The sequence below is a fragment of the Dipodomys merriami genome, unplaced genomic scaffold (genome assembly GCF_024711535.1).
Source record: "Dipodomys merriami isolate MVZ:Mamm:240054 unplaced genomic scaffold, mDipMer1.0.p SCAF_43, whole genome shotgun sequence".
NCBI lineage: Eukaryota > Metazoa > Chordata > Mammalia > Rodentia > Heteromyidae > Dipodomys > Dipodomys merriami.
In genome coordinates, this window is record NW_027205937.1 from 12,238,712 (window position 1) to 12,256,892 (window position 18,181).

Here is an 18,181-nt window from a genome sequence, read left to right on the forward strand (position 1 = left end):
TAAATTCCTGTTAATTATCTCAAAATGAGGCAATCTGGCATCCTTGCAAAGCCAGTAATAATCCTCTGGAACCACTTATAGAAATGGCCTATCAAGATGGCTTTTCAAGGTTGAGTGTGAAAAATGTTCATTTCCAATTCAGCACCATGAAGCAGATCACATCCCATGGAGCAGACTTTTGGAAGGGAGGTCCCCTTCCTTCCTTCTCTTATGATACATCAAACCATAATATTCTGCAGTTGTGGCCAGCCTGGAGCACATTTCCCCAAGAATATTCTGTAGTGTAAAAGAGGACCAATTATGAAAATAAAGGTGAAAATATTTGTCTACTACAGACTGATTTATCTTTCTTTTATCTGTTGTTATTTTCATTACTTCAAACACATGGATAAATTATATTGGGATTAGACAAGTCACAAAGGATTACTGGAATAAACATTCAGTTTACTTTCATATATCCTATATAATGCTCTTAACCCTTTATGGAAAATTAAATCTGACTGTAGAAACAATGTCAGAAATATAAAATAAGCCTCAATATGAATAATCTGGCACATATACCCCATCATCCACTCAGAAATCCAGTCTCTCTTTAAATATTTATTTGGTACAAAATGATAAAAATTTAATTAATGAATGTGACTTTTAAGTATCATCTGAAATACTCCTCGTGTATATGATTGTATATGTTTTAGATGTTACCTAGACAGGAATTTAACATGCATGTAAAATTCAAATTTCCACAATTTAAGCTAGATTAGAGGAGTAATACCCTCCTGTATTGTGTGGTGTGAATTTTACTACAATGCTGAAACCTTCCACATAATACCGAGAGTCATGTACAATAATTTATTTTTTCATGCTAAGATGAGTGCTAAGTGTAGGATACACTTTGAATTATTACATTAATTTATTAAAATTAGTTTCACTTTTTCTTTTCTACATCTGCAGAAAGTAAAATTATATATTAAACATTCAATATGAAGTAATCAATAATAAGTAAACTATTATTAAAATGATATACTATTAAACTGTGATTTGTATTATAGTTCTAACAAATTCTGATATAAACAACATTTAATAGAATTATGGGTAATGTTTTTTAAACTTAGCATCTTGTTATTTGTTTCTAATTGTGTCATTTGTTATTCTTGATCCAAGTCACCTCTTCACCTCAATTGTTTAGTTTTCTATTTTATCTCTATTGGTTTGCTAATTATGCATTTTGTTTTCCCTTTATAGTGACTGACATGAGGCTGAAAATCTGCATGCTAGTTTATTACTTCTTACGTTAAAGTCAAATTGTTGCTCTCCACAGCTGTTGTACTTTTCTTTGTATAGTACACAATTTCCCCTAGTCCCACCGACTGTATTGCTGCTCTCATATATTTTATTTTATTTTTTATTTAAATTTTATTGTCAAGGTAATGTACAGAGGGGTTATAGTTACATAATTAAGGTAATGGATTAATTTCTTTTCTAACTTGTTACCCTTTCACCCATTTTTCTCCCTTTTCCCTCCCAACGCACCTCCCAAGATCGTTTCCAACCTATTGTTTGTGAGTATCACTGTTGCATAGGTTCCCCCTTTGTCCTTTGTCTCACTATATTGTTTTTTTCCTTCCCCTTCTCAAGTTCAGATCAACATATTTACAATACCCAGGGTATCAAAATCAAATACAGTGACTACAGGGGATAAACCTTAGGTGGAGAAAACAGAAAAGGATAAAAATAAATCATGTAGTACATTAAGAACAACAACAACAAAGAACATGTCTTGGAGTTCATTTCACTTAGAATCATCCTATAGGGTCATATGTACATAGCTATTGAGCTATTCTACTCATCTACTAAGATTATCCTTGATGTACACAATAATGCTCCTATGACCCAGTAATCCCACTTCTGGGCATTTAACCAGATGATCACAAACAAGGCCACACTAAAGCTACCAGCACAATTATGGTTATCACAGTAATATTTATCATAGCTAAGATATGGAATCAACGCTGAAGCGCCTCAGTAGATGAATGGATCAAGAAAATGACACACACACACTCACATATACACATACACACATACTATGCTTCCATCAGAAAGAAAGATACCACCTCATTTGTAAGGAAATGGAAGGTCTTGGAAAAAATCATATTAAGTGAAATAAGCCAGACTTAAAGAAACATAGTTCCCAACGTTTCCCTTATTTGTAATAATTAGTTTACATCAAGGATAATCTCATGTATTTTATTTTGACAGTTTGTTCTATCTTGAGCATGCAACATTATGATAATATTGTTTGTTATCATTTCTGCAAACAGGCAGGTATATTGAAAGAATTACATTCATCTTATCAACTACTGAAAGAAAGAACAACAACTAAAAGAGCAACCCCTACTAGGAAGAACAACTCCTACTTACTTAGCTTCATTCTTATGTAAGGCCAGTGTTGTCCCCTGTATCCTCATATTGTACATTTCAACTCTATACCTCCTACTGTATATATAGTATCTTCTACATTTTGAACTAAATGCCCCAGAAGTTCCACTTTGCTTTACTTTAAAAAAAATCTGTCTTAATATTTGAGGTGTGTGTTTGTGTGTGTGTTTGTGTGTGTGTGTGTTTGTATGTGTGTATGTGTGTGTGTTTACAAAGATCAGAACACAACATTTTTATTCATTTCGAATACATCTTTCAGGTCATTGTAAGTTGTGGCTAATGGGAGCAGTCTCTTGTTATTTTTAAGGATGAAACAGAAAAAGGTATTTGTGCATGTACCACAGTTGCTTTATTAATCTGTAGTTGAACACTGAACATTGACTTATATCTTGGCTGCTCTTGTGAATAATGTGAATAACAATGAACTACAGATATATTTATGAGGTACCCAGAGAGAAATAATCACATGATTGGTGGGTCAGATGATATCTCAACTTTGTATTTCTTTAAAAACTTGCATACTACTTTCTACAATGAGAATACTAACCTGTGTTTTGACCAATAGTGTAGAAAATTTCCTTTTCTCCACACTCTCACCAACATTATTACCGTTTATTCAAAGGTAAAAAGGGCAGGATTTTACTATCTGCAGTACCCTAGACTGGCCTTAGACTTAAATCCAACCTCCTAAATGCTTGGAATTACAAGCCTTTACCACCATAACTGGTTCCATTGATTTTTTAATGAGTTATAATAGTTATGAAGATTTATCATAGTAATTTTGAATTATATTTCTCTAATGACTTCTGCTCAAAAAGCATTAAGGCAGCATAGAAGTTGTATTAAACACAACTTTGTAAACCCACAGGCAATTTTCAGGGCTTTATGCAGAACATGTCTATTCAGAAATTTTGTCCATTTTTAATCCAGGTTCTGGTTAATCTCATCTTTAGTTTTGCTAAACCAGATCAATAATTAATTCCAGGTAGTAGCAAAGAAAAAAAAAATGAAGCAACTCCTAACATTTTTCAGTTTTCAATAACATGGTATTGCTTATATCATTTTCTGTTAAAAATTAGCAATATATAACCCAATTTAGTTAGACCTGTTACAAGGCTGTAGTTTATTTATTTTACATTGTTCTTTCCAAAGCCTGTTTGTCTAATTTCTCTTGGTTTCTTTCAGTCTCAAGCAGCTCAGATTTCAAACTGAAGAACAAATGGAAGGAAGCAAACAAAAAAAATACAGTTCCTCTCATCCGATGATGCCTGTATAAGAATAAGGAAAGAGTTCATTCTTCTAAGGACCTATGATAGGACAACAAAAAAAGAATTTATTCTTCTATGTCTTCTTTATCTTTGCGATGTAACTTAAATGTTGTAAAACACAAAATACTGCTCAGATACTTTTATGTTTTATCAGTTTTGCACATTTTCATATGGATTTCACCTCAGTCTACAACATTCCTTCATCATTCTGTCCCTGATATTTTTCCACTATCAAGACATAACATAACCAGTTTGATTTACAGCATGAAAAGTTATCCACCTGGCTTCCTTGGAAGCAGAGCATGATCAATAGATATTACTTCTAGTTGCTCACTACATGTAATGGTTTCTGTACTACTTTTCACATTCTATTTAGTATTTAAAAAAGATTGCTGGCTAAACTCAAAGCTCATTCCTAAAAGTTTATGTTAAGTATTTCACAAGTTTTATTCCCTTAATTGTTAAGATAACATTTGCTATAATGCTAATGTTATTATAATGTTATTATAATGCTAATGTTTAGTGTTGGGAAAAATTGTAATTAAAGGCCGTAAGTGCATGGCCTAAAGACACACACAGTGAGGAAAGAAATGAGTCAAAGTTTCTGAAAGCCTTTCAGCAATACACAAAAGGTAGATAAAATCTCTCCATTCTATGACACTCTCAATTCAATATTCATATTGTCCAAGAAATAATAGCATACTAAATATTGCCCATGGTGATTGTTTTCTGTCACATTTGTCTTCAATACAGATTGTGTTGGTGACATGGGGTTATCATGCACAGAACTGAGCTTATACATTGAGGTCCAAATTTCTTCTGTCCCACAATTCCAGTATCCTTTTTAAAAAGTACTAAAACTTTTAAATATCATCACCTACTGTCTTATAAGTATCCAAAAAGTAGAAAAAAATCATAAATAATCACTCCAAAATGCTTTAAAATTGGAGATGCTAAAACATGCCCTCTGAAGTTAATTTTCTTCTACTTTTAACTTTATTCTGAAAGCCTTTGCTAGTTTGTCACACCTGTAATCCTAACTACTAGGGATATCTACACAGGAGCCTGAGATCTGTGGATAACAGTTGGAAGCCAATTGGGGCAAATAAATTCATGCGATTATTTTTCAAAACATTTTAATGAACTAGCAAAGGGCCAAGAATGGAGATGTAGCTCATTTAGTAGCTAGAGAGAAAAGGCCTAGCAAGACCTTGAAGCCCTGATTTCAAACTCTGAGCACGTCAACACACATTCAAGTGCTTGAGCACATGCGTGCATTCACACACATATTTATTCAAAATGCCTTCATATCGGAGTTTTGCATGAATTTCTTTGCTAACAATATTATATGTGTAAAATAAAAGAAATAAACTCTTCCATCTCAGAACATTTTTATACGTTCTTATTGTAAAAATACTGTACAGAGGGGTAACACTTACATGAGCAAGGTAATGAGTACATTTCCTAACAAGCATTGTTACCTCCTCCTTTATTGTTCCCCTACCATCCCTTCCCTCCCACCTCCACAAGTCCATTAACCTCCTCCCTTTCCCAGCCTCAATTTTAAAGTTCACTTTACAACACAGTGTCTTGTGTATCTCATTGTTACAATAGGTCTACCTGTATCCCTATTTAAGCATTTTGTTTTTTTTTCCTTCCCCTCAGCAAATTAGAGGAGAGTATATACAAGATGTAGGCGCACCAACTTCAAATACAGTGAAAACAGGTGTTATAGCATGGGGGAGGAACATATAAAGAAACAACAAAAAAAAAACACACTGAACGTTATAAGTACGTGAGAAACAATAGCAAGAAAAAAATAACCAGTTGTGTCCCTAACTTGGGTTTCATTTCCCTTAACATAATCTTATCTGGTCATATACACATAACTTTTGACCTTTTCTGCTTATCTCAGACATACATTAGTTATTGAAAATTAGAGAAACCATGGGACCTATGTTTCTTTGGACTTGGCTTAATTCACTTAATAATTTTTTTTTCCAAGTCTTTCCATTTCCTAACAAATTGGGTGATGGAATACTTCAGGAATTTTCCTGTCATCCTTGCGCAGTGGCCATGCTAATCTTCTCTGTATCATTCCAATGTTAGTGTATGTGATGCTGAATTGAGCACAGAACATTTCTATATATAAATTGTAATTGATTTTCTTAAACTAGACAATTCAACAAAATGTAAGTTTAAAAGAATTGTCGTCAAATTTTAGAACCATGTACTTCTTACATAAGTACACATTTAAGAATAAAGTCAAGATTGACATGTCAAAAACAAAATAATTCCAGATATTTGTTGTTCAAGAGATGTGTTGGAGGAGGAATTCAATTATTCTATACAAGGGATCTGTCGTAATGAACACTGCAACAAGTGTTAATATTTGTTAAAAGTTTTAATGTTTTCAATATATTTAATTTTGGGAATTTGCTTATATATGCCAAAACTGGGACTGTTTGGCAGGTCATAATTCTTTTCTATAAAGTATTTAAGAGTTATGGTAGCAGATAAGTACTATTAAGTATGTACATTTCAGATTTTATAGAAACTTTACTAATGAGAAGTTGCAAAGTCTTTGTGTAAAGGAGCAGAATAAAGAGTTGACTATGTAAACTACACAGATTCTGTTAAAACTGTAGGCCTTCCTTACTTCATATGTTAGTGAGGAACAAATGATGATATAAGCCATATACAAATTATGAGATGAACTATAAATGGTAATCTTAGTGGGTGATTTAAACACTACTCATAGCCTATAAAATTCTTGTTGAACATCATAATCTTAGACAGTGTTAAATGTAAAGAAATATGGCAATAATAAAATCGAATTTTTAGTACACTTCAAATACTGAAAACACTGGTAATTGTTTTGTTTTTTATTTTATTAATCATTAATATTTCATAATTTGTTTTCTTTATTTTTAGCATTGTTTTCCTTGTTGTAATATAATACAACTTTTTGTAAGTTGTCATTAGGAGGTACTTTGAGAAGGTTACTGGGATGGCCACACCATTTTTTATAGGTGTATGTGAATTTATAAAGAGGAAACTTAAGAACAAAATATGGATTTAAAAAATGATCAAGTGGAGTCTGATTCAGGAGTGTTGATATATGTCCACACCTAAAATATTAGCCCTAGGCTGAAGCAGAGTTATTACAGAGTTGAGGACACAAAAGTGAGAGACTGTGTTTTGTTTTTTATTTTTATTTTTATTTTGTTGGTCATGGGGTTTGAACTCTGGGACTTGGTGCTGTCCCTCAGCTCAAGGCTAGTGATACCACTTGAGCCACAGCACCACTTCCATCTTTTTCTGCTTATGTGATGCTGAGAAATCAAACCCAAGGCCTCATACATGCAAGGCAGGCACTCTACCATTGAGCCACCTTCCCAGTACCTGAGAGACTGGGTTTTAAAAAATCATCTAACCAAGATTTGCTTTCTGCTTTGGGTATATAATGAAATAGATGAGTATCTTTTTAAGTTTTTGTGCATTGTCATACTTCTAAATTTATATACTAACTTCACCCACTTTATCCTTGTCAAAGTCATGAAATATCTCTGAGAGTTTGCTTCTGTGAAGATTGTTTTTGCATTTACAATTTCTTCTGAGTAATTTTTATTTTTTATCAAAATCACTTTATATTTCATGTTGATGGGTATTTACACAGAGACAGGGATATAGAGGATTTAGTTTACCAAATGAACATTAAAATTTGAGCTCAAAAATAAAAATCAGCCTTAACACATATTGTCATATCTTTCCCTACAATGTATGAGGGAGGCTTTTTAGCTCCAATTTTCTTGGGTTTCCTAGATTTACAATTCTTAAATCACAGAGACATGCTGTAATGGGAGTAAGATTTTTTGGTATGCTTTGCCCTTCAGACTGTGTTTCTTGTTCCTCCCTTTTCTCAACTCCATTATTAGAGATTTTTCTCAGAGATGAATCCATCTCCAAATTTTCACTCTTCCTAGCTGGACAAATGCATTTGCAGATCAAGACTGTTAGACAGAAAGAATTTAAGAGCCTGAATCTAAGACACTTCTCTCATACACCATCCCTACAAAGACACAAGTACCAAAACAGGATACATAGTTTCATTTTTTTCTACCAAGGCCAATGCATGAGGTTGCTTGCTTCTGAGGGTGCCTGTTTGTGCCTCTTACTGATGTTTCTGATTAACTTTATACCTAGTTCCACTATCAGATACCAAGGTTGGCATGTTTAGAACATCGAGGAGTTTTGCTCAACAGGGCAGCTGAATGTGTCTCCTATGAGGGGTTCCTAGGATCCCTCATGAATTGCACAGAAGATCTGTGTTGGAAATACCGGGGCAATTAAGGTATTCTACAAACACCATCTCAGCAAGGCAAAGTTTACTCCTGCAGAAGGCATGCTGTCGCATGTCCAAGTTGAATAAGCACACTGGATAGGCAGCCCAGCTCCAATGAATTTGAGCGTTGGGATCATCTTTTATGATGGCTCAAACTTTTGACCCCTTTCAAACTAGTCAAAAGCCTTAACAATCAACCAAATCCGAACACCTGGCCATATGAAAAATAACCAACTTTTACCCAGCTGGTGTTCTACTACTATTGCCATGCCTCTAGCCCTTAGCACTTCTCTAAAATTGGTAAGGTTTTGACTACCTTTACAAGGGCAGTGATTATATCAGTCAAGCACTTCAAGATTTAACTTCTACAATTCTCCCATCTGATTTTGCTTTTTTTTCTTTCAAACAATAATCATTGACTTTCCTATTCAGCAGTATCCAATAAGATATTTTGATTTAAAAAAGGGTTTGATTAAGGCAGTTTTTCAGTCAGTCACGGAAAAAGGAAAAAACTGTTATAGAAGAGATAAAGCACACATGTACCCATTACTATGAAAACAATTACTAAAGAGGTAAATATTGACACCATGACTCATTGTTGAAATGCTTGTTCTATCATCAAACTTGTAAAGGGATCTGCCACCACACACAGACACACAACCTTCTTTATAAGTGACTGGGGGCTGGTCTTAGGTTTGATCTCATGCTCTGGGCATTGTCCCAGAGCAGTTTTACTCAAGGCTACCACTTTAGCCACTACTCCAGTAGTATCTTTTTTTGCACCTTCATTGGAAATAAAAGTCTCATCTTTCCTGTCTGGGTTGGCTTCAAACACAAATCCTCAGAATTCAGTCAACTGAGCATTTAGGATTATACTCAGCATCATCTCAGTTTTTAGGTAATTTGTTTCCAGTATTCAATCCTTGTAAGTCTTTCTGTATCATTGGCCTCCAACCACCACACAGATTACCTTTGAAGTATATTTATTCTTTTATTTTTATATATTTATTGTAAAAATACTGTACAGAGGGGTTAGTTACATGAGGAAGGTAAAGCATCCATTTTCTATCAAGCATTGTTACCTCCTGCTTTATATGTCCCCTACCATCCCTAACCTCTTAGCTTCAAAACTACCCTAAACACTCCCCCCGAACCCCACCTAAATTTTAAAGTTTGTTTTCAACAGTGTCTTGTGCATCTCATTGTTACAATGGGTCAACCTGTATTCCCATTTAAGTATTCTATTTTTCACTTTCCCTCTCCAAACTAGAGAAGTGTATATACAAGATGGAGGGCACCAACATCAAAAACATTGGAAACAGGGGTTATGCTGTTTTTTGGGGGGACAGAATACAAAGAAACAAAAATCACATGGAACATTATAAATATGTTAGAAACAATAGCAAGAAATGACAAAAAACACTTGTGCCCCTATGTGGGGGTTCATTTCACTTATCACCATCTTATCTGGTCAAGTATTATATTTAGTCCAAATTTTTCCCATTCAATCCTACCAGTGGGTCCTAGTTATTTTACATGGTGGCATTTCCAATAAACAAATCCTGCTGATAAATAAAAGCACATATTGGAATAATTCTATTATGGAGATCATAGATTGTGGAGATCAACAGAATAAAACTAATTTAAGCTGTTGTTTCTGGTTTCTAGCTTTAAGCTAGAAATATGTAGTTTGTATTGTAAATATGTAGTTTGTATTTGCAAATATGAAGTTTGAATGACCCACTAGCTAAGAAGTCTCTCCTTACTTAATTTAAGGTGTTTGAGAATGGTCAGGTGTGGATTGGCCAAAGGAACCAAAGTACAGATTCCACTACAGTTGGCCAGTAACATCTCCAATAGTGGTCTCCTGGAATACCACCAGACATTTCCCCTGGCTATGATTTGTACTTACTGCTCACCTCAAAGTTTGGCCTTCACTACCTCTAGGTAAGTTTCTTGGAAATGTCCAATTGGAAATGTCCAATTTTCCCCAGGTAGTTGACCTGGAAAGAATGGAGCTGATCAGTTTCAGGGGTTTTTGAAACAGACTCTTGCTTCTGAGAAGAGCAACAAGTTGTTCCAAGTTGTCTTGGATCACATTTTGCTGACCTACCATGAATTTCATGCACATGGGGTCTGAGCTCTATGACAGCACAAATAGGACCTCTTGTGTGCCCTCTCTGCAACACAGTCATCGCAGTACTCCATATGTGGACAGAATCACCACAGTATTTACCTCACTTATTCAGTCTCAATTTGAATCTGGGTAGACTCAAAATTGGAAGACATATGCAGAATGTCTGCTACAAGATTGAATTTGCAATCATATCGTAAGATTACCTAGAGGGTCCATTGAGGCCCTGGAACTAAGCATGATCACTTTAAAGGCATTAAGAGTGTTTGGAGTTCCCCAAGTAGGATGTTTTCACAAGTCAAATATTAGACATTTATCTGGACATTATGAAACTGAATCATGCTTTGACCAGTTTTTTCATTAACACCCTCGTTACTAGAAGCTAATGCCCCTGCCCACTAGAAGGGAAACTAGCATTCTTGTTAGATAGAAACCCCCAAAACTCCTTTCCTCTTGGTACAAAACCCTTCCTCCCTCTTGGTAGGAAACCCTTTAGGTGTAGCTTGCCTTTTTGGGGGGGGTTGGTCTTGGAACTGAACACTTTGCCTGGGTGCTGTCACTCAGCTCTTCAGCTCAAGGCTAGTCCTCTACCACTTGAGCCACAACACCACTTCCAGTTTCCTAAGTGGTTTATTGGCGATAAGTGTATCACAGAATTTACCTGCCTTGCCTAGCTTTGAATGACCATCCTATGATCTTAGTCTTCCGAGTAGCTGGGATTACAGGCGTGAGCCACCAGTGCCCATATTTTTTTTCTTTTTTCTTTTCTTTGTTCTTGGATTTGGTGGTTGTGAGGCATGAAATTTGGGCCGGGACACTGTCCCTCAGCTCTTCAGCTTGAGGATAGCTCTGTACCACTTGAGCCACAGTGCTTTCTCTGCTTACATGGTGCTGAGATATCGAACCCACGGGTCCATGCATGTAAGACAAGCACTCTACCGCTAAACCACCTTCCCAGTTCTTCGTCTGAGTTCTTAGTTAACTCACTTGCCAATGTTCAAACCTTCTAAGGTCTTTTTGCAGGGGCTGAGAAGATGGTTCAGTGGTAGAGTGCTTGCCTTGCATGCCTGAGGCCCTGGGTTCGATTCCTCAGCCCCACATAAGCAAAAAAGAAAAAAAGCCAGAAGTGGCACTGTGGCTCAAGTGGTAGAGCGCTAGCTTTGAGTTGAAGAACTGAGGGACAGTGTCTAGGCCCATAGTTTAGGCCCCAGGACCAGACCCCCCCCCCAAAAAAAAGATCTTTGTGCAGCTTTGGTCTCCAATCACTACAGAAGCTCTTCCCTTGTCAGATAATGTTTCTATAGCTAATTTTTCCATGCCACCCTACTAGAGCATTTAGTTTATGGATTAAAAAAATTTAGTATAATTAACAAACCTCTTTTGATTTTATTCTACTCTATATTTTATTTTTGCCAATCCTGTGGTTCCCTGAGCTTCTTTTGCTCAAGGCTAGCACTCTACCAGTTGAACCACACTGCCACTTCCAGCCTTTTCTGTTTATGTGGTTCCGAGGAATAAAACCCAGGGCTTCATGCATGCTGGACAAACAAAGCCATATTCCCAGCCCCCAAAATATTTTATTTATACTAATCATAAAATAAAATTGATTCATAAGGTGCTGTCTGGTTTCAGGCTTTGAACGTTTTGGAAACTTTGGAGGGGGGGATCCTGAAAACCACTTAAGTAATTAGGAAATACAAATGACCCTCCAGGGAAGGGGTCTCTCCTAACTAGTATAAAATGTTTGAGAATGGACAGGTGGATGAAATGCTAAGGTGAAAGGGATGGCTAATTGAACCAAAGTACAGGTTCTACTCTAGTTGGCCAGGAAGGTCTACAACACTGGTCCTCCACAATACCATTAGACATCTCCCCTGGCTATATTTAGTGATTGCTGCTCATCTCTTCAAGGTTTGGATTTAACTGCATCTTGATAAGTTTCCCAGAAATGCCAATTATCCCTCCCCATACCTACAGAAGCAAGGGGTATAGTTGGCTTGGGAAAAGAGGGTTTTTGTCTTAGATCCATACTCTTGTGAATAGCAACAGCAGGGTCTTACAAGTTTCCCCACGCTGTGTTTGACTGACAGATCATGCATTCCATGCTCTTGGGGATCTGAGGTTCATCATAGTAGGAAGTGGACCACGTGTTTTTGTGGTTTCTGTGCCACAGAATCTTAACAGTAATGGTGGGCAGAATATTTAACCCATTTAACACAAGCATTATTTTATTGGTCATAAGACTTGAGCTGAAGGGCTCAGGGACAGCACCCAGGCCCAGAGGTCAAAGCAAAAGCCCTACTACTTGAGCCACAGCACCACTTCCAGTTGCTGGTAGGTAATTGGAGATAAGAGTCTCAAGGACTTTCCTGCCCAGGCTGGTTTTGAACTCTAATTCTCAGATCCTGAGTAGCTACGATTGCAGGTGCAAGCCACTGGCATCTGACTTTTGACTTGAATTTTAAGTCTACCCAGAGAGTCTCCTTCTGAAACTAAGGTTCAATATCATACATCCTTGGATCAGCTAGATGATCAATCCAGACTTCAGAGTCAAAATGGGCAGCTGAGGGAGTTTAGTGAGTAGGACTTTTTTGAGTTCCCCTTTCAGGATATAGTATTTAAAACACACACATGCAAGCACATATTCATAACAAGTTTTTGTTTGGACAAGTGCACATTATGGAACTCCATAATGAAAATCATCCATTCTTTAATAGTGTTCTCAGACCTTTGTCAACATTCTCCCTAATGGATTATCAGAAACAGGTACTTAGATCACTTTCCTTGGGTTCCTTAGGCCTAGAATTCTTATTCCCAATTTTAGCATGTCTTTTGTGATTTCAGTTTTTGGTGCACTTAATCTTCCCTATAACGCTCCCGTTATTGGAGATTTCTCAACAATGGATTCTTCCAGCTCCCACATTTTTATTCTTGGGCCAGAGAATGAAAACACACATTGAGACTCAAGTTCTCTTTGTGCCTAAGGCACACTCATCCCATAAAAATCCCCAACCAACCAGGTAGTATGCTCTAGTCCAATTTTTCCTCACATGGCTTATGCATGAGATTACCTTTTATTGAGGTGTTTCCTTGGGCCCTTTCCTGAAATTGCTGATAAACTTTCCATCCTTTACCCTAACAGATGGTGTTTAACCAAACCTTGAGCTATCTCAACAAGTCAGGATGTGTCTCCTCCTGAGGGTCTCCCTACACATGGATCCTGGATTAGTCCCCACATTGTTGGGAATACTCCCATACTGTAACCCAATATCCCAAGAATGATCACCAAGTTGAACGGAACTTAGCATGGCAAAGTTTAGCTCTGTTAAAGAGCATGCTATTGACAGGAGGCAACCACTCTGAGTAGGAAGTCTGCCCAAGTTATACCCCTAATGAGTTACTACTTTTGGTATTGATCACACGTTATGTTCACAATCTTGCTCTATTAGCTCTTTTGAAGCTCAGCTGTTTATTTTGAAAGGGGTTAACAGTTTCAGAGCAATCCACTAAACCAGGACACCCAGGCCTGGAATTGTTAGAAAATTCTTACTCATCTTGTGCTTTAGGAGTTAAACTATTCCTTAAGTCCCTAGAACTATTTTAGTAACAGGATATACTTTAGTTATATAGCTTTTTAGAAGATGATTAGGCTTAGTCAATGCTTTCCCTCAATCAATCATTTTCAGAGAAAAAGATTATTCTAACTCCTACAAAGTCCATTCCCAGACAGAATTTATTATAAGCAGCTTCCTTTTTGGAATGGAGGCTTATGAGCTTCCAGGTGAAAACACCTTATTCGCATATTGCCTTGGTTCTCTTAGGCAAACTCGCCTTAGCATGTAATTATGAAACCAACAACTATGTGTGGCTGCTTCATTATAAAGAACCTGTCTTGTACTTGTGCTCCTACTGCTAATAGAAAGAGGAAAGTCTGCTTTCTGGAAGCACATAGCTATGGACTTAAGCATGCTTACTGAACCCTGAGCACAGAGCACAGATTGAGCTGCAGCATTTTCAGAGCCATAGATGAATCAGTCAGATACCAGCTGCTGGGCTGACCACAGGGCACACTTCGGATGCCACATTTCTGAGGCAAAGCAGTTCTAAGCTGCCAAGACACTATGGTAAGAAGAAGCCTGAGGGGGAATTCTTGGTGGGAAAGAGAAGGTGAAAGGTTGGATTTAGGTTTTAGAAAATGCAAGCCACTTTCTGAATTGCTTGAGGCAGCAAGCAGATCATCGTATTTTCTAGCCCTCTAGATGCAGAGTATGAGAACACTTCCCACATCTCACACTCAATCCCTCCTGCCTAGCCGTCTTCAATTCCTTCTTACAGGCGTTAAGCAATTTTTAAGAAAGCAAAATTCAGCGAACCTGATCTAGCTTGTAAAGAAAACATAGCCTCTGGCTTTAGAATAGATCAATTTCTATCTCAGAATAAGATGAAGAAAGTAAACCACATTCTACAGAATTAACACTTTGCTGCATTAACTTTTCATTTATTAGATTTATACAAGAAAAAAGAACTCTGAGAATTTCTGGAGCCTTTGCTAGCCTAATATCAGATTCTTGTTATTTTTTATTTGTTTGTTTGTTTTGTTTTTCCTAATACTTTAGAGATTCTAGTTAGAAGAATTGAGAAAATGCAGACATTAGCCTGGTTCAGATTAATCTGAAACCACAGCACCTAAGTTATCAAATTCTAAATCTATTCTCAAAGCTGAAGGTCAAGGCTTCCCTCCCCGCAACATCTTCAGAATAGCAATATTGTCTATGTCTCGGGTTTGTTTTCTTTAAAGAATTAGAGAGCAGAACAATTTTTAAAGCAGTTGTTCTTCAAAGCAAAAAGAGAGCAATGCAACAGACTCTTCCTCAAAGCAAAAACAGAGCAGTGAAACAGACTCCCCAGCGAAAAGAGGGACATAGTGTCTCATAATTGGTTTCCTAGTCTCAGAGCATGAGTATGGAATTTTTCCTTATTGGATGCCCCTTCACAGAGCACAAGCACAGAAAACACTTTTGATTGGATGGGAAGTACAAGGACACTCCCAGACCATAGTCAGAAAAATCCATGTGTTAGCACCTAAAGCTTCATGGGGAAAAGGGTGTGTATTTTTTGCTGCATCATTCATCCCCACCATGTTGGAACTGTCCAAGCATTACCTTTTATCCATAACTACCCAGATGAAGTGGTTTAACTCCCTCTAAGTGGCACATAAGCACTTGTTGCTCACAGGGCACTGTACATTGTGATGTCCCATCAACACTATGTTGACAGAGAAATTGGATGTCTAAATTGCTTTTTTGAAGAAGCAAAGCCCTCTGACTTAAACTTGCACCCTTAACTTAAAATTTATTGTCTTTTTTCAACTCTATTAGCATTATCTACTTAAATAAGTGGATCTTTCATTTTGATATATCCACATAGGCATACTATGTACCATGATTATGTTTAACCCTTTCATAATTCTCTCCCAGGTTTTATTAATCATTTTAAGAATACAACATAGTAGTAATAAGTACATTTACAATATTGTACAATCTCAATGTCCACACTCATTACATACTCCAAGATTCAAATTCTTTATTCATTAAAACAATTTTCCACTCTCCTCTGCTTCAAAGTATATATCAAGTATGATTTTGCTTCCTGTCTCTATCAATTAGACTGTTCTATGTAACTACTGATATAAGTAGAATCATGTAATATTTGATCTTTTTTATGACTGGCTTATTTCACTTAGCAGTATTCCAAAGGTTCAATCATAATATAGAATATGTCACAACATAATTCTTTTTTTGGGAGGGGGGTCCGGTCGTGGGGCCTGAACTCTGGGCCTGGGCACTGTCCCTCAGTTTTTCAGCTCAAGGCTAGCACTCTACCACTTGAGCCACAGCGCCACTTCCGGCTTTTTTCTTTTTGCTTATATGGTGCTGAGGAATTGAACCCAGAGCCTCAAGCATGCAAGGCAAGTGCTCTACCCCTGAGCCACCTTCCCAGCCCCATAATTCTTTTAAAAGTTGAAATAATATGCCACTGTATGTATAAACCACATTTGCTTTAGCTATTCTTTTGTTGATGGCCACTGGATTGCTTCCATGTTTTGAATATTGTACAAAATAAATATGAGTGTACAAGACCTTTTCCAGACCTTGCTTTTAGATGTTTAGAGTATAGGCCCAGAAATGGAGTCACTGGATCAGAGGAAAACTCTCTTTACTTTCTGTTTTTTTTTAATTTTTTGTCATGGGGCTTGAACTCAGGGCCAAGTCACTGTCCCTGAACTTTTCCTCAAGGCTAGAGTTCTACCACTTTAAACCACAGATCCACTTCCAGTTTTCTGCCCAGGCTGGCTATGAACCGTGATCCTTGAATTTCAGCCTCCTGTCTTGAGTGCTTAGGATTATAGGTATGAGTAATCTTGTTTTTAATTGTTTGAAAAGATGCCATTCTGTTTCCCATAGAACGGTTCCAATTTTACCACACTTTTATCAATATTGTACTTTATTTTTTTGTAGTTATCCTACCTAATTCATATGAAGTGATAATTTTCTTCATTATTTTGACTTGCACTTTCGTTGTGATTAGTAATGTTAAACACCTTCTTCATGGGCTTGTTAACACTTTGTCTTCTTTGGACAAAAATCTGATTTCTGTGCACATAGTAAAATCAGGTTGCGTGTCGTTGCAATGATGTGTTTTTTTATATATATTCTTGATGTGAACCACTTATCAAATATATACTTGAAATAACTTTATCCCATTCTGTGTTGCTTTTTTGGTCACTATTGATTGCAACCTTTGGTGCATCCTGATTTATGTTTTCCTACAATGAATGACCTTCATTGATGTCAGTTTCTAGTATATCTTCTGGTCCTGTAACTATGAACCATCATATTGATTTGTACTCCTGCTATGGTAACAGTGAAGTAAAGCTATATAATTATGCTCTCCTGCCACTTTTGGATCTCTCTCCCTAAGCTTTTCGTAAAGGCCTTGGGGCATATCTACAACTTATTTGGTCCTTAAAAACCTGTAGAAAGTTACAGGCCTTAAATTTGGTTAGTTTTAATGGAAATACGTGACTTCCAGTTTCTTTTTTTCCTTTTTGTACATTTTTGATTGTAAGAATACTGTACAAAGGGGTTACAGTTACCTGACAAGGTAATGAGTACATTTCCTATCAAGCATTTTTGCCGCCTCTGTGCAAATAAGATGAAAATTGAGAGCTTCGTAATATAGAAGCACACCAAAACTCTAGGTATATATTTTTCTGCATATGAGTATTTAGAATTGTGTGAATCTAGAGATTTAACCTACTTGCAAGTTAATAATGAACTTGTCACACATTAATGGATGCTAGACGATTTATGATGCTCTTGGGTCAGAGACAAAAAGGACTTAATTTTTACAGTAATAGTGAAAGCCAGTGAGATATGTGTGTATGTGTATATTTATGTATTTCAAGTGTATCTCCCATTCCTCAATGCCACTGAGTGAAATAAAGATAGCCATGTGAAGCCTATACAAACAATGTATTCTGAGTTTGAGCAACTGCGATCTTTATAATGAGCAATAGGCATGCCTGAACTTTACTCTGGAGGATGACAATAGCTTAGAAAAAGATTGCAAATATACTATGGAATATAGAACAGCTAGTATTCACTTGAAGATATGCAAACACTTGAGACTGCCATGGAATTTTTCTTTTTCTTTTGTTTCTTGAATGTTCCTAGCTACAAAGACCAATACATATTTCTCCTAATAAACGCATACCTCCCCTTAAAAATGAGGCATGACAACTTGTTGAGAATGCTTATTAATTTTCTTGTCCTAATCCCTCAATCCTATCTAGAGTACAATTCAACAAAAGAAATAGATGGAATTCAAATTTAACACATCTAGAAGCTTTTCTCTTAGGGCCATTTCTTAATATAGGGGTGGAAAAAATTAAGGAAAAAAAATAGGCCCACAAATATATAGTATGAAGATATTCTA

General features: G+C 36.5%; 1 pseudogene; it reads right to left on the reverse strand.

The window, feature by feature from the left end:
• Nucleotides 1–5,724: 5,724 nt before the first annotated feature.
• On the reverse strand, nucleotides 5,725–5,837 carry LOC138807738 (U6 spliceosomal RNA; annotated as a pseudogene).
• Between the last annotated feature and the right edge of the window lie 12,344 nt (nucleotides 5,838–18,181).